Below are 26,199 nucleotides of genomic sequence, written 5' to 3'. Positions count from 1 at the left end.
ATAAAGTCGCAATTGGGAGATATAAGGTCAGAATTGCATGATATTCGTCGCAATTGCGTGTTATAAAGTCAGAATTGTGAGATATAAACTATTCTGAGGTAAAAAAAAATTCAGTCCGTCTTTTTTTCCCTTAGAATTGGACTTTATCTCACAATTGTGAGTTTATATCTCACAATTCTGAGAAAAGATGTCAGAATTGCAGGATATAAACTCGCAATTATGTGTTATTTAAAGTCAGAATTGCGTGATATAAAGTCGCAATTGCGAGAAAAAAAAGTCAGAATTCTGACTTTATAAGATGCAATTGCGACTTTATTTCACGCAATTCTGACTTTATATCTCGCAATTCGGACTTTATTACACGCAATCGCGACTTTATTTCACGCAATTCTGACTTTATATCTCGCAATTCTGAGAAATAAAGTCAGAATTGCCAGAAGTAAACTCGCAATTGTGAGATAAAAAGTCACAATTATTACTATTTATTTATTATTCAGTGGCGGAAACAAGCTTCCATAGAAAGCACAAAGCCTTTCTTTAAAATGAATTTCGTTTTGTATTAATTGTATCTTAATTTTAATCAAAGTTTCATCGGCCAATTGCCTGGACTTAATAAATAAGAAGTAAATATAGCAGACAATAGACACGGAGGCGCCAGCGCGTGAACTGGAGCGCATCTCATAAATGAACCTAAACTCAGTGTATAAGGTAGCCTACTTGCCTGACAGACCTGAGAAATATAGAAAGCTTGAAATGTCTTCTTTTAAACAGAACAGTTCAAAAAGCAAACAGACTGCTGCTTGTGTAATTTTTAGTAAACACTTGTTTATTAATAAACAATTAAAATGTCTCCTTGCTATATTTTACATATTCATAATCATTACTTTTGCCGGTTCGATGTGACTGCTTTTAGGCGCTTTATTGGCAGCGCCACCCTACATGTTACATGAACGCGTCACCACCGCATCAGCACCGAAAACAGGAGATTTTTTTCAATCCCTGTTTTGGCAGGGGGGAAAACTGATCAGAAAATTTAACGAAACGTTGTAGAAATATAGTAGAGTAGAAAGTATAATAATTGCTGCAAAATGTAACGAAGTAAAAGTCAAAAGTAGCCTATGCACTATTGATTCTACTTAAGTAAAGTACAGATATGTGAATAATGTACTTAAGTAAAGTAACACAGTATTTGTACTTCGTTACATTCCACCACTGCTGATTAACAGTAATGTAAATGCTAAATGTCCTATACCTGTTGATACTACAACAATGCAAAGTATGCTCTTAACCCTGCAGTTTTTCACATATCATGTAACACTCAATTTCTCCATTTCTTTGCACAAAACTCTCCAGAAAATGCCATTAATTGGTTTATTTTTCAAAAAAAAATTGAACCCCTGTATATATATATATAATATATGAACAAAATTAATAACTTTTTACAACAAAAATGAACCATCACTGAATTTACTTAAGCTGGACTGTGATGCTATTTTCTTCTAGAAACAAACTTTGTTGCATTATTTTCCTGTTATCTCTGTAAAGCTGCTTTGAAACTTTCTGAATTGTAAAAAGCGCTATATAAATAAAGGTGACTTGACTTGACAATTGCCCTCCAGGACTGAAGTTGCCCATCCCTGGTCTAAGTGATTAATGTTCATGTTCTGATCCATAACTTTTATGGAGCTTAAAATATGACAATATGATTTGAATTTGAATTGTGTAAATTTGAATTATCTACAAGTGAAATCTAACAAAATTGAATTTTAGGTGGTACTTTAAATAGTTCTGAATTTGATTTTTTTTAAACGAATATTGAACATTTGAAATTAAACAAATTGAAATGTTTTTATGGCTGAATTTTATAGACATGTATTTTCAAACAACTAGTTTTTTTGTTCTGAATTCGTATACTGCAAATATTCAGTTTAAAAAAATACAGATTCAAGTTTTCAAGATGAAGATATTCGGAACTTCAAATTCAGTTTTCTAAAATTCAAAAATTCAAGTTCAAAAATTCAAGTTCAAAAATTCAGATCTTACAGAAAGTAGGTCACAGGTCATCCACAGGGAAGAGTAGAGGACCTCAGATAAGTATATATATAATGCATATATAATGCATTTAATGTTAAATAATCTAAATGTTGACTTTCAAAAGTAGGCGCGCCAAGAAGGCTATTCTCTGTATTTTGGTTCATTTTTGGTGAGCGCCAGAAAGATCTAAAGAGACAGAGACGCGCTAAAAATAATACAAAAAATACACGTATAGGCTAAATCAGCGCCTTGAACAGCAAGGGAAATGTTTGGAATAACACGTAGGACTGTGTGCGGCACAGCTTGCCCTTTATATTGTACAACAGACCAATTAAATTAGGCAGAATAACTTTTTATATGTTTGGTTGACTGTGTTTCATTTTGATAATGAGCAGTCTGCGATATGAAGCAACGCCAGAACTGATAGCCTAATATGTTGTGTGAGCGCGCGATGCGGGAGCGCCATCACTTGGATTTGTTCCACTGCTGGGAAATAACTTAATACTCTGTTATTTATAGTCATACAGATAATATGACATCATCCGAAACAGTAAAATGTATTATTTTTAGCGCGTCTCTGTATCTTTAGATCTTTCTGGCGCTCACCAAAAATGAACCAAAATACAGAGAATAGCCTTCTTGGCGCGCCTACTTTTGAAAGTCAACATTTATTTAACGTTAAATGCATTATATATGCCCGAGTCACTTTGGAATAAATCACAGCGTGTTCATGATAAAACGTGACTTAGCCTATACAGTCCAGAAAATAGGTTATAGCAAATTCAGACCAACTGCTGGTCTACACAGAGAAAAAGCCCTTAGGCTCTTCTGTTGTACCGAGCCATTCATTAGTCTAGTTGTTTGATGAGAAAATTAAATGTAGCCTATAGACCCTTTTACAGCCCACGTGATCAAATAGTTGCGCGCGCATTTTGGCAACGGAAGTGGTGTTTTTCCCCACTGGCTCTAACGTGTTGGCACCTCCGAAAGTTTATCAAAACGGTTTCCCAGCATCAAAATATCTGGTTGTTGCGTTTACGGTTGCACTAATCGATATTCCACCAAGGGGCTTAAGTTTTATAGGATTCCGACAGGATCACGGCCGTTTCAGAATAGTGGCTGCAGGCGATTAAACGTGTTGATTGGAGCGAGGACATAATAAAAAATGCTCGTGTCTGTTGTTTAATCCGCTCGCGTAGCTTGACACGCTGCTGATTCTCGCCATACTTCCGTTGCCAATATGCGCGCGCATACATCATCATTGTGTACAAACAGTAAAAGGGTCTATAGTTGCAATACACGCGTTTTGTAAGCTCCGTGCAACTGCTGCAGCGGACTATTATTAGGCTACTAGAATATTAGAAATCTAATACTCAAGCTGTTTTCTCATTTTTCTACTCTTAATATTAAATAAAAAAACGACTGAACGAAAGATACACGGATTCTCTTGAACCACCACCGCGTTTGCGGCAGAAAGCTACTGCACTGCAGCCAAAATGCTCTGTTCGACTTATCTGAGATCCTTTACTCTTCCCTGTGGATGACCTGTGACCTACTTTCTGTAAGATCTGAATTTTTGAACTTGAATTTTAGAAAACTGAATTTGAAGTTCCGAATTTCTTCATCTTGAAAACTTGAATCTGTATTTTTTTAATTCACTTTTTACGAATTCAGAACAAAAAAACTAGCTGTTTGAAAATACATGTCTATAAAATTCAGCCATAAAAACATTTCAATTTGTTAAATTTCAAATGTTCAATATTCGTTTAAAAAAAATCTAATTCAGAACTATTTAAACTACCACCTAAAATTCTATTTTGTTAGATTTCACTTGTAAATAATTCAAATTTACACAATTCAAATTCAAATCATATTGTCATATTTTAAGCTCCATAAACTTTCAAGTAAATAGTTTGATTTTCTCAGGGTGGGTACACATGGACAAGTATGGTGAAGGGGTGGATTATGGAATCCACTGCCGCTTCAATATCCATTAAGTGATTTGTAATCACATTATTAATCAATATTTATCCTTCTAAATATTAAATGATTTAAATGACTTCTTCAAGCTTATGAGATTTACTATTATATAATTACATGTCTGTTCACTGAAACATTCTCTCAACAAGAGAAGCACCTAACACCTGTTAAAACACACACTCTTACTTGATCTGGACAAACTGAGCATCATTGGAAAGATTTAAGACTCCAGCTCTGATATTTGACCACTGTTTATGATAAATCTGGTCATTGACATTAATTTCTTAATTTATGCCAGGAGTGCAAAATTATTATTCTGTAACGTTCGATATTTTGAATAGAATTCATCACTCGTAATTCAATCACGTTTTCTCCGGTTTATTTGTGTTCACATACATGCATCCGTCAGGGCTCTTAGTCTAATGGTGCGCATATTTGGTTATCTTAGTCTATTTTGTGCGCATAAATAATGATTAATCGTAACACAAAATATTTTGTCATACAGAATAACATTTAAATTCATTTTCCACTGAATTATGCGATCTGAAGAGCTCAAACAGCGAACAGAGCGAGTACTGACCATAGACAGTATATAAACTGGACACAGCGGTTTCACATAGGTTTCAACAGAGAAAAGTGAAGTCAATTAGAAGCTCTCACTTCCTGATGGTCGAGCGTACTGCGCAGACTCAAACTGAGCTTGACGACGTAGATGTGACGTGAGCAACCCGTCTGTCTTCTAGTAGCTGTGCCAAGAGAAATCTGAATCATTCCCTTCCGAAACTTGCAGAGTGTGAGTAGGAGGTGTCCATGAGCTAGGAGCAGGAGCAACTTTTGCTAAGTATTCTGATTAATTACTTTGTCATTTTGCCTGTCAAAGTGACGCCAAAATGAATGGGAGTCAATGGAATGCTAACAGCAGGTGATGGTCAATATTTTATGAAACCCTGGTACTGACACCCCTCTTCCTGATTTGCGTCAGTTATGATCTCAGTGCTCTCTCATTCGCTGTACAGCTGTCAATCATCTCACGTGATCCAACGTGACCATAATCTTGCCCTTGTGCATGATGCAGTCCTGTGTACACTTCTTCATTCTAACATCTGTGATAAAGCTAAAGATACATCTCTTCACCTGAAACAAGAAGCAAATAAATGCACGATTTCGAGAATATGTGGTTTGTGTGGTATTTTCATATGAATAAATAATGTTTACAGTATAGCCTACATGCTAAGCAAGGTAGTCATTTGCTGCATATAAAATGCTAAATATATCATATTTCAACATCTTTTTTTGACTTAAAACCATTTTAAACCGCGACCGGAATATGATACAAATACTCGATGGTGTTTTAAAGTGAGCTTTAAGTAAAAGTATAATTTTAATCTTTTAATTTGTGTCATGTAGCTTGATGCTACATGTTGCTCTAATCTGTCTGCTGCAGGAGCAACTATTCCATAATAACTTTTTTTTTTTCTTTTTTTTTTTTTTTTTTTGTACTCAATTTTTATTGTCTTGTTGGATAACAATATCAAAGAGGTATTGTGACAATACAGAGATACATAGTAATACATTCACCACCCTCCCTCCCACCCACCCCTACCGCATGGGATACAACATAACTATCAGTGTAGCACAGTCAGTATTATAGAACAGTCCACTTAGTGGCTTCCTAGTAAAATGTCCTGAACTCTGGCAATTCCATTGCTCCATGTTTGTATAGTCCGAGGTGTAGCGCCGTTGATCTTGGCAGAAGAAAGTTCAAGAAAAAGAATCTCTAAAAAAGTATTCAGCCAATGCTTATGGGCTAAGTTGTGGGGTGGAACCCAAACTTGAACAATGATTTTCTTGGCTGCTGTAAGACCAGCTAGCCAAATTTTTCTAGATCTTTCATTCATGTCTTCAAGTTTAGAGTCATCATTGAGAAGGTGTAAAACAGGGTCCATAGGGAGCTGAATATCAATCAGATCAGACAATGATTGTAACACCTTGTTCCAAAAGTCACAAATCTTAGGGCAGTCCCACATTATATGCATAAAAGTTCCCAAAGCATTTTGTGAGCACAAAGTACAGAATGGATGAGGAGCATGACCAATTAAGTGTCTGATTCTAGGAGTAAGATATGCCCTATGAGATATCTTCATATGAATAAACTGATGATTTGGATTATGAGAGGAGGTACATATATTATCTCAGCTTGTGTTCCAGTCTATTTCACTACTTCTGAGTGCCATTGAGCGATCCCAAGCTAACGTACTAGGTTTAGGAGATAAATATGATAGGAGCCTGGCATACAGAAAAGAGACGACACTTTTTGGGGCGACCTGTATCCAGCCGACTACTGGATGTTCCTTCATCTCTGAGCCCCATACAACTTTGTGTGCTTTGAGAGCTGACCTAAGTCTGAAGTAAAAGAATAAGGAATGTCTAGGGATACCATAAAGTGAAACCAAGTCATTAAAGCTTAGTAAAGAGTCTTCACCATTCAAGTCTCCAATGACCCATATACCCTTCTCTGCCCATACATCATGAATGAATGGCTTGTTTCCAGATAATAACTTGTTATTACGCCATACAGGGGATGATTTATGCCATTTTGATGTAAGACCCACTAATCTCTCAGCTTGTCTAATGATCTGAAGCATGTATGTCAATACTGGGCCATACCTCAATGTACAATGGTTAATGGAGAGACCAGAAAAAAGAAAATCCCTAACCTAATGGGAGCAACTATGTCTTGTTTGTGATGTTCTCATTCGAGTATTTGACAAGAAAACAGACGTGTGCATTTAGTATACTTTACTGTGATATCAGACAGTTATTACACAGACAGCCGTCATCACTCGTGGGCTTAATGCTAGTGCTCTGTTGTTTATGTGGCAAAAGGGCGGTATTACAGGTAGAAAGAATTTCGACTACGCCACCCGGGGAATTTCGCCCCGGGAAATATGGACAACACTCAAGTTACTATTACTAGGTCACTCAGGTTCGATTCTCTAATAAAGGTAGGCAGAGACGTGGATATGAAAATATACAAAAATTTTATTTATACAAAGTTTAATTTAAAGCAGCAGGGTAATTACGTTAAAAAAAAGGCAACCTGGAGCTATACTGACAAGGTTTTGAGTTACAAACACATTCAAGTAAACTAAAACACATTGGAATAAACACACACTCTTTCCATACTAATACACTGGTTACACAGACACAATAGAAAAAAAAGACACAGACTAACAGGGCTGAGGCAAACCACGGGAGGAGGGATCACTAAACTTAATTTGCCAAAAGCACACTCACACACACAGCAAAGACTTCAAAAGTGTCACGGCAAACATTCGAAGGAAGCACCACCACCACAAGAGATCCTCCACCTGTGGAACCTCAGCACCTGAAACAAAATAACAAAAAAGCAATGCACTAAAGCCCAGTTGAATGATGTTTAGGGTACGGTCATGAGCAGATCTATCACCATTAGTAAACCATCACGAATAACATACAAAGGTGTAAACAAAGACCATAAATAAATAAATAAACTCAATTCACGCAATGAGCTCACAAGCAGATAGTTTGGTGTTCCATTTTTGACACCAAATGTTAACCTCAAAAGTTCAATAAAAGAAACATTAAATCAACAAATAATAAATAAAACCAGACAGCAACGGTCCCCCTCATCAGTGGGGTGACGATCTTCTCACAGATGGCAAAAAGTTTGTATTGCACACGGTAGCGACAGTGGAGCAGGAAAATACGATGCGCTCTTAATCTGGCAGCAAGGAATCGACGGGGCTGTAATAGCTTTTTATAGCACCAGCAGGAAGAACAAGATCGCCGGACGAGAGGGAAAATCCGGAAGTAGACGATGCATTCGCACAATGTACTTGTCCTTTCACAGGCACGGGTACTCAAATCATGCAATCCGCTGTTCAGATAGACTACAGGGACACTGAAAGGCGAGCAGCCAGCAAATGCAACCACTGCGACAAACCGAAGGAAAACCGGAGAAGACAGACAAGCTACAGCCACTGTAAACACTGGAAGGAGGCGGAGTCGAACGTGACGCATCCCGGGCTACAGCCAACCAGCTCTTAAATAGGGTGGATTACCTGCTGATAGGTGCTCACTAATGTCCATCACCTCATTCATCCGGTTACAATCCATCCCCACCTTTTGTATCGTCGCCCCGACGATAGACCACTAGCCCATGACGGCTACACACCGGGAAACGAGTGAAACACAAGTTCTCTGCCATGACGGCTACACACACTGAGAAACGAGTGAAACACAAGTTCTCTGCCATGACGGCTACACACACCGAGAAACGAGTAAAGCACAAGTTCTCTGTCATGACGGCTACACACACTGAGAAACGAGTGAAGCACAAGTTCTCTGCCATGACGGCTACACACACCGAGAAACGAGTAAAGCACAAGTTCTCTGCCATGACGGCTACACACACTGAGAAACGAGTGAAACACAAGTTCTCTGCCATGACGGCTAAATACACTGAGAAACGAGTGAAGCACCAGTTCTCTGCCATGACAGCTACACGCACACCGAGAGATACACAAGTTCTCTACCACGACGGCTAAACACACTGAGAAACGAGTGATACACAAGTTCTCTGCCATGACGGCTACACACACTAAAAACGAGAGAAACACAAGTTCTCTGCCATGACGGCTACACACACACTGAGAAACGAGTGAAACACAAGTTCTCTGCCATGACGGCTAAACACACTGAGAAACGAGTGATACACAAGTTCTCTGCCATGACGGCTACACACACTGAGAAATGAGTGAAACACAAGTTCTCTGCCATGACGGCTAAACACACTGAGAAACGAGTGATACACAAGTTCTCTGCCATGACGGCTACACACACTGAGAAACGAGTGATACACAAGTTCTCTGCCATGACGGCAACCAATTTCCTTGTGCCGCCCGGATGCGACACGTTCGACTTCCACACACCTCAACTCGCCCCAACTGATCCGAGACTAGCTGAGAGTCAATGTGACAGCAATATTGTAAGGCCTGGAAAAGTTCATCGTCCATGATTACAAATCAGGAAAGATCACTTACCAATACAAAAACTCACAGGTCTACTTGTCACACACTCCTGAAAGAAACTGCTGCTGTCTGGTTTCTGCAAAAAAAAGAAAACAAACAAAATACCCAAAAACACTAAACCAACAAAATAATACCCACGTCTTTGCACTACACAATAGAGATCCTGCCGACTATACGCCAAAATGTGGCGAAAGGGCGGTATTACAGGTAGAAAGAATTTCGACTACGCCACCCGGGGAATTTCGCCCCGGGAAATATGGACAACACTCAAGTTACTATTACTAGGTCACTCAGGTTCGATTCTCTAATAAAGGTAGGCAGAGACGTGGATATGAAAATATACAAAAATTTTATTTATACAAAGTTTAATTTAAAGCAGCAGGGTAATTACGTTAAAAAAAAGGCAACCTGGAGCTATACTGACAAGGTTTTGAGTTACAAACACATTCAAGTAAACTAAAACACATTGGAATAAACACACACTCTTTCCATACTAATACACTGGTTACACAGACACAATAGAAAAAAAAGACACAGACTAACAGGGCTGAGGCAAACCACGGGAGGAGGGATCACTAAACTTAATTTGCCAAAAGCACACTCACACACACAGCAAAGACTTCAAAAGTGTCACGGCAAACATTCGAAGGAAGCACCACCACCACAAGAGATCCTCCACCTGTGGAACCTCAGCACCTGAAACAAAATAACAAAAAAGCAATGCACTAAAGCCCAGTTGAATGATGTTTAGGGTACGGTCATGAGCAGATCTATCACCATTAGTAAACCATCACGAATAACATACAAAGGTGTAAACAAAGACCATAAATAAATAAATAAACTCAATTCACGCAATGAGCTCACAAGCAGATAGTTTGGTGTTCCATTTTTGACACCAAATGTTAACCTCAAAAGTTCAATAAAAGAAACATTAAATCAACAAATAATAAATAAAACCAGACAGCAACGGTCCCCCTCATCAGTGGGGTGACGATCTTCTCACAGATGGCAAAAAGTTTGTATTGCACACGGTAGCGACAGTGGAGCAGGAAAATACGATGCGCTCTTAATCTGGCAGCAAGGAATCGACGGGGCTGTAATAGCTTTTTATAGCACCAGCAGGAAGAACAAGATCGCCGGACGAGAGGGAAAATCCGGAAGTAGACGATGCATTCGCACAATGTACTTGTCCTTTCACAGGCACGGGTACTCAAATCATGCAATCCGCTGTTCAGATAGACTACAGGGACACTGAAAGGCGAGCAGCCAGCAAATGCAACCACTGCGACAAACCGAAGGAAAACCGGAGAAGACAGACAAGCTACAGCCACTGTAAACACTGGAAGGAGGCGGAGTCGAACGTGACGCATCCCGGGCTACAGCCAACCAGCTCTTAAATAGGGTGGATTACCTGCTGATAGGTGCTCACTAATGTCCATCACCTCATTCATCCGGTTACATTTACACACCGTAATACGGCAGGCGTACCCCCGTGCGTCATAACGTAAAACATCACTGTCGTAAACCTCATACTGCATATCCTAAACACTACATTGTTCTATTGTCTTCCATGGTGATATACAGTTTGGATCCAACCACTGCTTTATTGGACGCAAGATAAATGACCAATGATAGTATTTAAAGTTGGGGAGTGCCCAGCCTCCTTCTAGTCTGTTATGCTGTAGTGTGGTCCGTTTAATACGTGGTCGCCTTCCACTCCATATGTATTTTTTTGTGAGTAGAGAGTCAACCTTGGACCAGTAATCCTTCGGCGGAGATAGTGGTAGCATAGAGGAGATAAAATTAATGCGTGGTAATATATTCATTTTCACCACTGCTATGCGAGACGGGACAGATGCAGGGAGAGCAGACCATCTTTTTGTATCCTCCTCGACCTTCCTCAAAACATTTGTGTAGTTTAATTTAGTTAAGGCTGTAATAGATGTTTGAATTAACACTCCTAGATATTTGACCTCTTTGGTAATTGCAATATTAGTAGGTAAAACTAACTGACTTCTATCCCTGTTAACTAACATCAAAGCAGATTTAGAGAGATTAATTTTAAAACCGGATAGTGTACCAAACATATTTAATGTTTTAATAGTGTTGGGAAGAGAATTCTGTACATCTGACATATAGATTAATGTATCATCTGCATACATTGACACTTTGTGAGTAGAAGTGCCAATGTGAATAGGAGAAATAGTTATACTGTTACGAATATACTGCGCTAGAGGTTCTATGGAAAGATTAAAGATCAAAGGGGACACAGGACAGCCCTGTCTTGTACCACGGTTTATAGTAAACAAATTTGAAATGACACCTCCTATACAGACTCTAGCAGAAGGGTTCGCGTATAGCACCTGAATCATTTTAATAAACTTAGGACCAAACTTGAATTCTTTAAGGACACGCCATAAGTACTGCCACTCAAGCCTATCAAAGGCCTTCTCTGCGTCAAGAAAGAGAAGGCCACAAGAAGAGGGGATTTTCTGCGCTTCACCTAAAATGTGAATTAGTCGCCTGATATTGTCTGCAGCCAAACGGCCCTTCATAAATCCTGTTTGGTCAGGATGTATTAAATCTGGCAATACTGACTCTAGTCTGCGAGCTAATACACGGGAATAAATTTTTAGGTCAGCATTAATAAGTGATATTGGCCGGTAACTTGCACAGTCAGAGGGGTCTTTGTCCGCTTTGGGGATAACTAATATAAGAGCAGTGTTAAGGTCTTTGTGGAAATGCCCTTGTTCGATAGCGAAGTTTATAGAATCCAGCCAGAAAGGACCTAAAAACTCCCACAAAACTGAATAAAGCTCAACCGGCAAACCATCGAGGCCTGGGGAGCGCCCTCTCTTCATACTTTTTAGCGCTAATTGTAATTCCTCTAATGAGATAGGTAAGTCAAGATGTTCTGCATCCTCTATGGAAAGAGTAGGAAGATTCAAGTTGGAAAAGAAATGTGTATAATCGTTCTCAGAGGGCTGACAATCGCTAGAGTACAGTTTTGCAAAAAAGGATGCGAATGCCTCATTTATATCTAGAGTAGTTGTCACCGTTTCTCCTTGATCTTTTTTGATGTACTCTATTGATCGGCTCTTCTCCTGACGTTTCAGAGTAAGGGCAAGAAGATGACTTGGACGGCTACCTTGCGAATAATATTTGTGCTTAGTAACGTGCATTAAATACTCTACTCTAGGGGTGTCGCAATATACCGGTATTGACGATAATCGTGATATTCAAAGCATGAAATATCGACATCGTGTTAATTTAGAGCAATACAATATACCGGTATTGGCGATATTGGCGTTTTCTAGACGCAGCGCTCGTCCGCGCCCGCGCAGCTAGAGTGAAACACTCTGTCCACACCCGAAAAAAGTAAGCTGAGCTCGCCAGTATTAACAACAGAGTTCTTCGGCTTCAAAGAAAACAGCACCTTAGAGGTGGTCGCACACCGGACGAGAAGCGCAGCGCCACGTCTTTAAAATTCGAACACATTCTGTATGAGTGTACACACACCGGACGAGAAGCACAGCGCAGTTCTATTCGGCCTCTGTCCGCGTCGCCCAGCAACGGCTCAGGACCTTGTTCCAAATCCTGCCGCGACACAGAGCGCAGAAAAAAGTGTTCAGATCACAGACTCAGCAACTATTGTATTTAATTGTACAGTATAATCATAACATAGTACAGACATTATCTCAATTCCATAATGTCCTTAAACATAATGATATTGCTGGCCATAAACTGAGAAAGTGCGTGTCCGGTGTGCAATACCTCGAGTTGTCATAGACGCGACGCGGCTATTATTTTACTAGTCATCATGGAATGGGAAACGTGACATTAACTGTTAACAGGGGGTTTCTGTGTTCATATATTTAATAAAGGGTGATTATTAAAATTAAGAACCCCGTTTTCTTTACTCATCTTATTTTTGTATTTGTATTTGCACTTGATTTTTTTAATTCAAATCTGCTATCTGCATGACTTTATTGGCGCCAGTGCAACAACAGGTTTAAGAGCTTTTCAGTTCTTCAGGAAACCTTCAGACAGTGTTTGGCTTCAGTTTGAAACCAGATAAACTTCACATGCTTGTCTTCCTTCACAAAAATTTGCCATAGATTGAGTAATCTCAATCCCCCCCCCCCCCCCCCCCCCCCATAGATTCTATAGATATCGCGATATATCGATATCGTGAATTCTTTTGGCCACAATAACCGTGGTGTGAAAAATCTAACATCGTGACAGCCCTACTCTACTCTATGCCGTAACAGATTGTTCAGTTCAGCTTGATGTGTCTTCAATTGAGATTCCATGTCTTTACTATAATTCCTTTTAAGTTGACTTTCTAATCGTTCGCATTTTTTTTCTAAATCTGAAATCTGACGTAGTCTATTATGCTTATTGTGACATGAAAATCTGATTGCATTGTTCCTGAGGAATCCCTTTATGGAGGCCCATAAGAACATTGGGTTCTCTACACTGCCCTTATTAATGTCTATGAATTCGCTAAGTTCAAGTTTTAGTTGATTAAGGAAGCTTTCATTCTGTAGTAATGAGGAATTAAACCTCCACCTAGAAGACTTATTGTTTCTGATATCTCCAAAACTAAATGTTGCTTCAATAGGGTTATGATCTGAGATGTGTCTAGAAAGAAGATTTATTGAAGAAGATGTAGAAATCAATTCACTAGAAATAAGTAGGTAATCTATCCTAGAAAAAGACTTATGGCTTGAAGAGTAGAATGTGTAATCTCTTGATGAAGGATTATGTAGTCTCCAAAGATCCACCAAATTAAGGTCCTTTGCTAAATTTCCTAAAGCCTTAGAAGAGGTTATCTGAGTGCGAGTAGCGACAGCAGCAGACCTGTCTAGGATGTTGTCAAAAACTGTATTCATGTCTGCCCCAATAACCAGGTGGTACTCATCTAAAGTTAACAACTCTTTTGTAATGTTCTGAAAAAAATGTACAGTCAAAGACGGCTGGGGCATAAATACTAATAAAGGCTACTTTCCTTCCTTCAATAGAGGCACAACAGAACAACATTAGGTTTAAGGTGGGTTTCTTGCAATAGCGCTATATCAACGTTTTTACGATGAAGAAAATCTAAGACCTTGGACCTTTTGAATGGGGAGTTGAGCCCTCTCACATTAAATGACATAACATTGTATCTATCCATTCATTGTCCCTATTGAGGTATGCCAAAAACAAACTGTGAGTGATAAGGTTAAAGTAAACTGCCGATGTGTATAATGAAATAAGAGAATTTACTGTCATGAAACACTCGCCTGTGCTAAAACATATCAATCCCATGCGGAAAAAAACCCTGAACAGCCCTCCCCTCTCCCCCTCCCTCCCCCCCGCCCCCGTTTTCATCTGTGAGAACCACGAAGCGATGTCTAACAATGAACCTATGCCTATTAGCCCCTAACTGGGACTGCTTCCACTGTTTCCATAACTGAAACACATTTGTAGAAGTAACCTTGGTTCACGAGATAAAGGAAAATACAAAACGGAAGATAACCGCGCTGATGGGTAAACTGCTTTACATTACACCCAGTCCACAGGCTACTATTTAGCGCCCCCGATGCGGAATGATAAAACAAATAGAAAAGGTTTAAGCTCAAGCATCATGTGTCTATACATGTTGACCTGTTTGTAGTCATTCCATGTCTGTGAAGTGCAAGGATTCTCTAGCAGTAGACCTGGCGTTATTCCCCTTCGGTTGAGTTGAAGGGGTGTCTTGTCCCGCGAAGAACATTTCAGCTTCCTCTGCTGAATCAAACGATAATTTATCCCCATTGTACGTGAGCTTCAGGATGGCTGGGTAGATCAAAAAAGAGTCGATGCCTTTCTGTCGCAATTGGGCTCGGATCGTTTTGTACTTGTTTCTTCTCTGTACTGTTTCGGCACTGTAGTCAGTGTAGAATTCAAGTTGAGTGTTGTCTGATAGTTTAGGTTTAGCGTTGCGAGCTCCCTGCAGTATGGCTTGACGATCGCGGTAACGGAGCACTCTGAAGATCATTGTTCGCGGTCTGGAGGGGTTAGCAGAGAAGATTCGGTGGGCTCTGTCAATTTCTATGGATTTTCCGGCCAGTGTCGGGATCCACTGAGGTAACATTTTACAAAGAAATCCGACTGGATCATCTCCTTCTGCACCTGTTGGTAAGTTTACTAATCTTACATTGTTCCTTCTTGACCTATCTTCCATCTCGGTGACCTCAGGGTGGCCGCGGGTCCTTAAAAAGTCTTAAAATGTCTTAAATAAAGTTTTCCTAATAAAAGGCCTTAAAAAGTATTAAAATGTCTTAAATTCAGATTCGATAGGTCTTAAATATTTCTGGTCACGTTACCACTAAAATGTCTCCAGTCTGACGGACCTAATGTCCGTCAAATAACCAGTTAAGCATCAAATTCGCGTCTATTTGCGTCGTTGCATTGACTTTGTATGTAATCTACTCGCGCAAACAATTAAATTCGCGTTTGGTGTGAACACACCATAAGAGACGCCGGCGCGACCACAACAGTGCCCAACATCAAATGGCAAACGTATAATGCAAGCGGAACGAAACTGCTCGTTATTGTGTGGTTGAAGGACCGTTTATCAGTTTGGACCAGTGCAGCGCGAGCCGATCGTGATCATGCGACACTGTTACTACACAGCGCTAATAAGAGATACAGTAAAGAAAGCATTTGAATTCGCCACAGAACTGACAGAAGTAATAACATCGCTGCGAGATCTAGTGAGAAGCATTCATATGTCTCCGTTATTAACGGATCAACAGCGTTGACATGGAAACCTGGAAGAAACATTTCCAACATTTCCACATTTCCACTGTCGGGCCAGGGCCGGGCCAGGGCTTTAAACGGGCCGTGCCGGGCTAATAGCCTCGGGCCAATAGCACCGGGCATGCGTTTCCACTGTCGGGCCAGAAGCTCCACAGCGCTTCACTAAAACACGCCCGTAACACGCCTCTCTGGGACAACGTCACACTAACCCATCATTTCACCAACAAATGGAAGTTTTATAAGAAAACTAATCAGAAATCACTGGAAACAGCGTTGAAAACAAACACGATAAAATTAACTTGAATATAAACTTGAATATTTAAAACCCAAGCATCGATGTTTTACCACAGGTTTACAATAAAAAGTGATACATTGATCATAATGAATTAATTTATGTAAAAATTGCACATTAGTCACTCAGAAATAAATTACGGTTAGGTCTATTTCACAAAAGAAAGAGGACACACTTACTTTTTCAGTCGCGTCTGTTTCTTTATCTGGTAACTTAGTTACAGGACATATTTACATCACATTTAGAAAAAATGATAATTTCTACAAATATATGCCATACGACCTGAGGAGCTTTAGCACTCTCTCGACTCCCATACAGATATTTTCAGTCAGAGAAACAGAGGAAGCTCCCGAAAAAAAAAAGTTACTTTATTTTTTGATAGTCCGGTTTAAAGAGACGAGACGTAGGCTATGACAGATAAAATAAAAACATGACTGTGATAGCCTTTAAGATTGGTCTGATTTCTTCAAGCGTTCGCTATGTTGTTTTTTTTACTATGCGTATCTTCAAGCGTTTACTATGTTTACTATGGTAACGGCTAGCGCGCATAGTCTTTTGCATCACAAACAGAAGGCATTCAAACATGAACGCGATTTAAATTATTTTATTTTTAAGTCTTTAATGCTGACAGAATCATCCGGCGCTGCCGTCTCTCAACGGTAAACTCCTCCTCTGTTGGTAACCACTCCTCTAGCCCGAGCTGGCCCGCTTTGGCCCAAGGTATTCGACGGGCCAGAAATCCTGGCCGTTGGCCCCGAGTAAGCCCCGATCAAGCCCCGGAAGTGACAGTGGAAACGCGACTGGCCCTGGCACGCACTAGCACGGCCCGGCCCTGGCCCGACAGTGGAAACGCGGCCATGAATGAACTATCAGTGTCCACAGATCAGCAACATTCACCATGGCTTTACTGTAGTAACACTAACTGCAACCATAGAAGTTTGGCAGGAATAGTAGGCTATAATGCCTTCAAGTAACATTACGTCGGTTTTATTTTGACATTATGAATACAATTGCTGCCCTCAAATGTTAATCTGAACTAAAATAATCCTTTGTTTATAACTACTACAATATGACATTTCATTTTTTCCAAGGAGCTGTTTTGTTTTATATGCTCCTAAGAAGAGTCAATTATAGCTCTAGAATTGCTCAAAGTAAAAAAAATATCATACTTTATGATGTTAGTTTTAATATAAAAAAGAATAAAAAATTTAAATCAAGGAAATTTCTCTAGCATTTATTTCTTTATGCTGTATCAAAAACGTACCGAACCGAACCGAACCAAACCATGACACAAGTGTATCGTATCGAACTGAAACGTGAATTTTGTGAACCGTTACACCCCTAATATATACGCATGTAATATAATGTGTATTTCCATCACAGGTTTGGTCTTAAATTTCATTCAAAGTGGCATTAAAAAGGTCTTAAAAAGTCTTAAATTTAACTTGTTCATATCTGTAGACACCCTGGACCTTCTTTCTGAGGCTGTCCAGCTCAGTGAGACAGTGGTTGGTATCTTTTTTATTCTGACGAAGCACTCCTTGCATTGTATCGACTTTAGCGGACACCTTTTCCATATTTTTGGCGTGCGTGTTGATGTCGCTATTCAGTGATCTCAATAGCGTCCCGTTTTCAGCTATTTGACTTTCAACCGTAGTTAGTGCTTTCGTCAGAGTCTCACTCAGCATTTCAGTTACAAGGTCCCGTAGTGTCTCCCTCTCCGCCTCTACCGTCTGCTTGATTAGCAAGGAGATTTCCTCAGGGAGTAAACTAGCCAGCGAGGTTCCTGAGCTAAGGCTAGCTTTGAATCGTTTGCCCGCGTCTTGTTTTGCAGGCGAACTTGCACTTTTCTTTGACGCCATTTCACGATATAAGTTTCAAAACTATCCAATATGTTAAATGAACGCCTGTATTGCAGGAAACAAGCAGTTTAGCCGCCAGTCAAAGGGCTTTTGGCAGGAGCTCAGTGTAAAGCGACCATCTTGCTGCGCGTCTCACCGGAAGTCCTGAATAACTTTTTTTTTTTTTTTTTTTTTTAAGAATTCACATAAATTCCCAAGAATGTTTTTTTTTTTCTAACAAGACCTAAGATAATATGTGGATTATTCATGTATAGTGGGATGAAAGAGGTGTAGATGGCCAAGCCATAATGCCAGAATAAAGGCTATTATGGCTGAATTCAAACAAAATAATAAGGATAAAATAATAATGAAGATTAAGGCTCAATCCCAATTCAGCCCTTGCCCCTACCCCTCCGTTTTGCGCGTTCCCGTGAAGGGGTAGGGTTGTCTCGATTCTCTTTTGGTTGGAGGGGTAAGGGGAAGGGCCAGATAGCCCTTGAAACGAAGATTTTTCGGGACCACACTTCAAACGAAGGGGTATGAGAAATGTACCTGCATACACCGGCTACAGAGGCAACATGACTGCCAATAATCATTTTCTTTGTCACATTCAATCTTGTGTTCATATTTACGGTCATGTTCTTCAAAGAAACGGTTGCAAAAAAACGCTAAAGTTCGTTAACAATATGACGCGTGTAAAAATCAGTTTGAAGCGAAGTGGACGCGCGAATGAGGCGAATTTGCGTCCACCGCGCCGCGCTAAACGTCTCATTCGCGCCGCAAGACCTCCAGACGCGCTTAAACGCGTCTTAACATTGAAATCACTCGCGCCAGATGCTCTATTCACGTTTGGTGAGAACGCGGCAGCATTAGGCGTCGAAGATATCGTTATCTCCGTTGTTTTCTGCGAACTTAAGAAGAAAAATGCAAAAAATAGCTGTAACTCGCGCAAGACTACAGCTGACGACGGCATCTTGGAAGTTTGTGATAAACATTGGCGCATTTCCTGTGACGTAGGCGCTATAGCGACGACGTATAATGAAACAGTGTAGTAGTGGTGTCCCATTTCTTAGGGGAATATTTTCACCCCTACGCCTTGGCACTCTGTTTCAAGGGGCAAGGGTTAGGGGTAGGCGAAGGGTTAGGGGTAGGTGAAGGGGTATAAAATAGAATTGGGATTGGGCCTAAGTCTCATCGCGGCAGAGGTGTGAAATGGTCGTCGATTGACATCAATATAGCATGAATTACCAGTTCTCCTCGCCAGACATTAGTCTAAGACTGTAAATGGGTGTTGCCCCTATTCCCCCTAGAGCTACATTTGATTTGATCGCTGATCGATTGCTCCTGTCTGCCTCGCTGTCTGCTGTGAGTTTGTTTGCTTCGGTGCTGTAAGTTCCGTCTTAGCCTCGTATTTCTTTCTGTTTTGAACCATCATTTACTATCATTTCTAGTTGTTTATACTACTAAATACAGTTTACCCAACATCTCAGATTAACCTGACATCGCTAGCTTCCGTTATTATTAGCACAACACGCTAGTAATTCGCTAGCCAGTTAACCCGCAAAGTTATTTTTTATTTATTTTTCTCTTGCGCGCCTTTGTTCATAAAAAGCCCTGGGGCCTCATGTATCAATCTTGTGTACGCACACAAACTTTGCGTACGCCAGCTTTCACGCTCACGGTCGGATGTTTTTTTTTATTATTATTGAATTAACGAAGCAAATACAAACAAATCAGGTACAATGTAAAAATCTTTCTACGAACCTACAGTGCACATCTTAGAAAATAAATACATAAAAGAACAGAAGAACATGGAGCACGTTATAAATGACAAAAATGGCATTTACATATTCAAAAGAAATCAAATGAATCAAAAGGGCAATTATTCAATAAGATTGTTTATAAAAGAAGCCAGTTTCTTTGCATTCTTGTTATTAATCAATAATAAAGAGTTATAAAAAAGTTTCAACTCATTCCTCCAATGAGTAATGTTAGGATTTGTCTTGAAAAAACGACATTTATGTATGAAATGTTTACTTAACAAAATTACATTGTTAATGCCAAAATCATTGTGATCATTGCGAAAAATACCAAATTTTATATCATTAATTGTTAGATTCATCATCTGAATTCCTTTGGAGACGAACAATTGTTGAAGGTCCAGCCAAAACCTTTGTACAACTTCACACAAACAGAAAAGGTGATCCAAATCTTCGGGTTCATTTTCACAGAAGTTACAGTTACCTACATCCATTTTAAATCTCTGTTTTAAGAAATCATTAGTTGGATAAATCCTATTTATAATTTTAAACTGCATTTCTTTCGTCTTTGGCGGGACTGGGAATTTTAAGTATTTAAATCTAATCTTTTTTATTATCTCCTTTCCAAAGTCTTTGAGAATATAATCTCTTTTGAGAGAGCTTGTTTGGCAGTTAAGTAAACAGTTCCTTATAAACTTGTTGTTACATTTGTAATTCTGAAAATTAATACCATTAATGTAAAGTTGTCTTAAGGTAGGAGTGATTTTTGAATATATTATATCCTGCTTAATTATAGCTACAAGTGATACTGGGAGAGCTTTCACAATCTGTTTAAACTTCTTTTGGGTACATCTCATTTGAAATTTGTCAGAGAATTCAACATGTTGTAAAACATTTCCTTCCACATCCATGAAGTGGGCAATAGCCCAGACACCTTTAGAGAATCATTCTGGAATAAAAAGAGATTTTCTATTTACCAATATATACCTATTATTCCAAATTGGTGTATTGTGTGGTGTGAAATTATGTTTGAATATTAGTTTCCAATACAGAAGGACCTGTTGGTGGAAATCTGAAAGTTTCATAGGTAGTTTCTTAAAATCAAAATCACATTTTAGAAGAAAACTAATGCCACCTACTTTTTCAAAAATCCGACTGGGAATATAAGACCACAATGAATTTTGATTTTGAATATAGTTTTTCTTTTTTTTTCTTTTTTTTCACTTAAGGTTTATTAATGATATTTCCAATTTTACAACAACAAAAAGAACATTAACAACACAGTGTCAGTGGTCATAGTGAATCAAGTTTGTGTATAAAGTCCATTTTTTCCATCTCTCTTCACACATTTCTTGCTGTAGTCTTAATATATATGTTAGTCTTTCCATGTTGTGAATTTCCTCCACAATGTCTCTCCAGTTTTCCAGGGTTGGGGGGTCCTCTTTACACCATTTTCGTGTAATGGCCTTTTTTGATGCTGCCAGAAGGATTTTAATTAAGTATTTGTCTTTCTTTTGTATTTTCTTTTCTGTTAGACTTCCAAAGTACAGTACTAAGCATGTCTTTGGTAGTTTATATCCAAGTATTCTCCCTGATTCCTCCCAGATACTATCCCAGTATTGGGATATTTTTGTGCAATGCCAGAAAATATGTGCATGACCCACATCCTGTTCACCGCACATCCTCCAGCAGGGCTGACATATTGATGAGGTAGCCCTCTTGATCTTTGGTGTTATAAAAAATCTTACCACATTTTTCCAACAAAATAATTTCCAATTTCTAGAACTAGATGTGGATAGTTGAGTTACACATATGTCATACCATTCGTCATCACATATTTCTACTAATAACTCTTTTTTCCATTTATCTCTAATATAAAGTGTCGAAGTTCTTCTGTTGGATACCAATCCCTGATACAATTTAGATATCAACTTTTCTCCTTTGTTTCTATAAGCACACCCCAAAATTTCAGTTATAACATTTACTTTACCCGGGAGTTCTGGCCTTATCTCCCTTTGATGATGGTCTCTAACCTGAAGATACATATAGAAGTCTTGATGTTCCAAATCAAATTTCTGTCTTAAATTCTGAAAGCTTATAATTTCCCCTTTTTTAATAAAATTACTTAGTATGTTCAAACCTTTATTAGCCCAGTTTTTAAATTTAGAATTCAAAACTCCTGGTTTAAAATTTGAATCGTACGCCAACCAGCTAAATATCTTTATCTCCTTCTCCATTTTATACCTTTTTACTAATTTGAACCAGACCTCTAAGGTGAATTTGGTTATTGAATCCAACTTGTTTTCATTTTCTTTGAGCATCTTTTTACTGGCAATCATGGCCCGTACTCTATTTGTTTCCACTTTGCTGTAAAATCCGGAATACACCAGTTAATCATATGTTTGAGTTGTGCGGCGATAAAATATTCTTCAAAGTTTGGCAGCGCCAATCCTCCCTCTTTCTTTGGTAGTTGAAGTGTTGAGAACTTGATTCTAGGTTTAGCCCCGTTCCAAATAAATCTTGAAATCTTTTTATTCCACTCCACAAACTGTGGCTTCGGTATTGGCACTGGCAAAGATTGAAACAAGTATAATACTCTTGGCAGCACATTCATTTTGATTATTTCAATTCTCTGACATAAGTCTAACAATAAGACGCCCCACCTTTCCATGTCTTTATAAAGTTTTTGATTTAGGGCTTCATAGTTGATTTTATACAATTTAGAAAGGTTACTTGGAATATTTATTCCCAAATATTGAATAAATTTCTTATTCCATTTAAAATCATACTTCTGAGTCATTTCTGTGGATGTGATGAAATTTAGAGGGAGAACTTGCGTTTTCCCTATATTCAATTTATAGCCTGACAGAAAACCGAAATGTTGCAATAGGTTCATTAAATGTGGTAAAGACTTGTCTGGTTGTTTTAAATATATTAAAATATCATCGGCAAATAGCCCAATTTTGTGTTCAACGTCTCTAATTTGAATTCCTTCTATTTCCTTATCTTGTCTTATCGCTTGTGCCAAAGGTTCTATAAAAATTGCAAAAAGGGTGGGGGATAATCCACACCCTTGCCGTGTGGATCTTTCCAGTTTGAACCAATTTGTGAGGCTGCCATTTATTTTAATTCTAGCTTTTGGTTCCTGATACAATGTTTTAACACATCTGACTGATTGTGGGTTAAAGCCTAGTTTTTCCAAGCTAAGATGCAGAAACCTCCAGCTAACGCAGTCGAAAGCTTTTTCCGCGTCTAAGCTTAGCAAAATGGCACTTTCCTTTCTTCTCTGAACTTCTTCTACAATATGCAAGGTTTTGAATATAGTTTTTCAACCTTCTAATTTTCAACATACCATTCATACAATCAAAATCTATTGCATTACCACCTCCATCCTCGTAAGTTCTAATTAAATCTTGCTTCTCACGGTCGGATGTACTAACAGTGAAATTAACGCAAGAATGTGCATTCCTCCACGCCAATTTCATTTCTGCCTTGCATACATTTCTCATTGTTTTTGTCCATTGGTGACTCTTACAGGCAATGAAGTGAAGTTGCAAACATTACACAACGAATTGTTCTACAAGTCTATCGCACCACCACCTGTGGGAAGCATTGCTATTAATTTGCAATTTATGAAATAATTGACATATATTGTCACACGAGCCTTATGGGAATATTCTATCAATTAAGTAAGAACATATGCAAAGCTTTTCATATACAGACCCTTTCCAAAAAAATTGAATATCATGGAAAAGTTTATTTATTTCCATAATTCCATTAAAAACGTTAAACTTCCATAGATTATAGATTCAGGGCCCACAACTTAAACGATTTCAAGTAGTTGTTTATTTGTACATAATTTAGGCTTCAAGCTCATAAAACCCACGAAAACAGGATTTAAAAAAATTTGAATATTACATGAAATCACACAGTAATTACACAGTGATACCATGGTCATTGAACCAGGTTTTGGTTATTTTGGCAGTGTGGGCAGGTGCAAATCCTGCTGGAAAATGAAGTCAGCATCTCCATAAAGCTTGTCTGCTAAAGGAAGCATGAAGTGCTCTGAAAATGTCCTGGTAGACGGCTGCGTTGAGTGGACAGCACAGTGGACCAACACCAGCCGATGACATGGCTCCCCAAACCAACACAGACTGTGGAAACTTCACACTGGACTGTGCATCCTGGATTGTGTGCCTCTCCATTCTTCCTCCAGACTCTGGGACCTTGGTTTCCAAATGAGATGCAAAATTTGCTCTCATCAGAAAAGAGGACTTTGGTCCACTGTGCTTTATTAAATCCAGAGTCAACGCAGCTGTCTACCAGGACATTTTCAGAGCACTTCATGCTTCCTTCATTTTCCAGCAGGATTTGCACCTGCCCACACTGCCAAAATAACCAAAACCTGGTTCAATGACCATGGTATCACTGTGTGATTACTGTGTGATTTCATGTAATATTCAAAAAAAATTAAATCCTGTTTTCGTGGGTTTTATGAGCTGGAAGCCCAAATTATGTACAAATAAACAACTAAATACTTGAAATCGTTTAAGTTGTGGGCCCTGAATCTATAATCTATGGAAGTGTAACGTTTTGAATGGAATTATGGAAATAAATAAACTTTTCCATGATATTCTAATTTTTTGGAAAGGGTCTGTATATGAAAAGCTGGCATAAAGGTTTTTTAAAAGAGCTCACAGTAAAATATCAAATTTCAGCCTTGCCCTCATATATGTCATAAAGGTTTGCACAATTAACAAATTTAGATATCCAGTTGTCCATTAAATATATTATTTATTTAACATTTATTGTTTCATTACTAAACGTTTTAAACTACATTACCCATATATCTCTGTCATTCTATCAGTGGAACAGGAAACATGGTGCTGTAGTTCATTGAAATGTGCAGACATGCTTAGGGTTAGGGTTGGGATCTCGGTAAAGGAGTAATTTCTCACAACATAGAGACACTTTATTATAGTTAACTTAATTTATAATTAACGTAATAATAACACCAAAACATACTTTGTAACATGAAGCGCTGTTTTATATGGGTTAAACGATAGTCCAATCACAGTGAGTTCTGCGATAAAGTCACAGCCAATGACAACCCAGCTGAACAGATGCGTCACACTTACTTGCCCATTTATGGTAAATGATGAAAGATCTCTTCTGGTTCCGGCTGCAGGGATAGATACCTTAAATATTTAATATGTGGGCTGTTAAATATGTGTTCCTTCTAATTAAATTATAACTCACATTAAAACTCACAAAATACATCTTTGTGTGGTTACCATCCAAAAACGAGTTAACATGATGTGACGTAGACGCTGATTGTACCGTGGATGCGTAGATTTACTTCACATAATCTGCAAAAGTCGTTCACAGCCATGTTCACTCCGGTATTTCGCTCGATGGTTTTGTTTTCCGGTATTTCGCTCGATGGTCGCACATCACTCTGGACTTTGTAACGGGTCTTCCGCCGTCAGCGGGGAACACCGTAATTTTGACAGTGGTAGATCGATTTTCTAAGGCAGCTCATTTTATCCCGCTTCCCAAATTACCGTCAGCTAGAGAAACCGCGCAGGTGATGGTCAATCACATTTTTAAGATCCATGGGCTCCCGACAGACGTCGTTTCGGATAGGGGGCCTCAGTTTGCCTCCCAGTTCTGGGGGGAATTCTGTCGACTGATTGGGGCGTCCTCCAGTCTCTCGTCAGGGTTCCATCCCCAGACCAACGGACAAGCTGAGCGTGCCAACCAGATTCTTGGTCGCATGTTGTGTAGTCTGACTTTTCAGAGTCCTGCTTCCTGGTGCGACCAACTTTCCTGGGCTGAATACGCTCACAATTCGCTACCATGGTCTGCCACGGGATTATCCCCATTTCATGCTTGCCTCGGTTACCAGCCTCCGTTATTCACTTCCCAGGAGACCGAGTCCTCCGTGCCTTCAGTGCAGGCATTTATTCAGAGGTGTAAACGCACCTGGAGGAGGGTGAGAGCTGCTCTATGTCGTACCAGAGCGCGTACACGACGTGCCGCTAATCGATGCCGAGTTAAGGCTCCCAGATACGTTTGCGGTCAGAGGGTGTGACTTTCCACTCAGAACTTACCACTTCAAGTTAGTTCTCGCATGCTGATGCCCCGTTTCATCGGGCCATTTTCTATTGTTAAGGTTATCAGCCCGGTAGCTGTTAAGCTCAGATTGTCTCGCCAGTTGTGTCGTGTTCATCCCGTATTTCATGTATCCTTTATCAAACCTGTTATCCGTACTCCCACCCGTCCCACCCTTCCACCTCCTGCCCTTGTCGAGGGGTCTTCCATTTACAGGGTACGGAGGCTGCTTGACGTTCGTCCTCGGGGGCGGGGCCACCAGTTTTTGGTAGATTGGGAGGGATACGGTCCTGAGGAGAGGCGGTGGATCCCGGCCCGGG

The 26,199-nt window shown here is 39.3% G+C and overlaps 1 long non-coding RNA gene across 1 annotated transcript; it reads right to left on the bottom strand.

The window, feature by feature from the left end:
* Positions 1-7,036: 7,036 nt before the first annotated feature.
* Positions 7,037-10,501, bottom strand: LOC311277154. Its single transcript, XR_014625178.1, has 2 exons — positions 9,099-10,501; positions 7,037-7,402 (listed from the first exon to the last, which is right to left on the bottom strand). It is a non-coding gene; the product is annotated as an uncharacterized lncRNA (long non-coding RNA).
* Positions 10,502-26,199: the final 15,698 nt, after the last annotated feature.

The sequence above is a fragment of the Rutilus rutilus genome (genome assembly GCF_951802725.1).
Source record: "Rutilus rutilus genome assembly, chromosome: 18".
NCBI lineage: Eukaryota > Metazoa > Chordata > Actinopteri > Cypriniformes > Leuciscidae > Rutilus > Rutilus rutilus.
The sequence above is the reverse complement of the archived record's forward strand: the minus strand, read 5'-3'. Positions and strand labels throughout refer to the sequence as shown.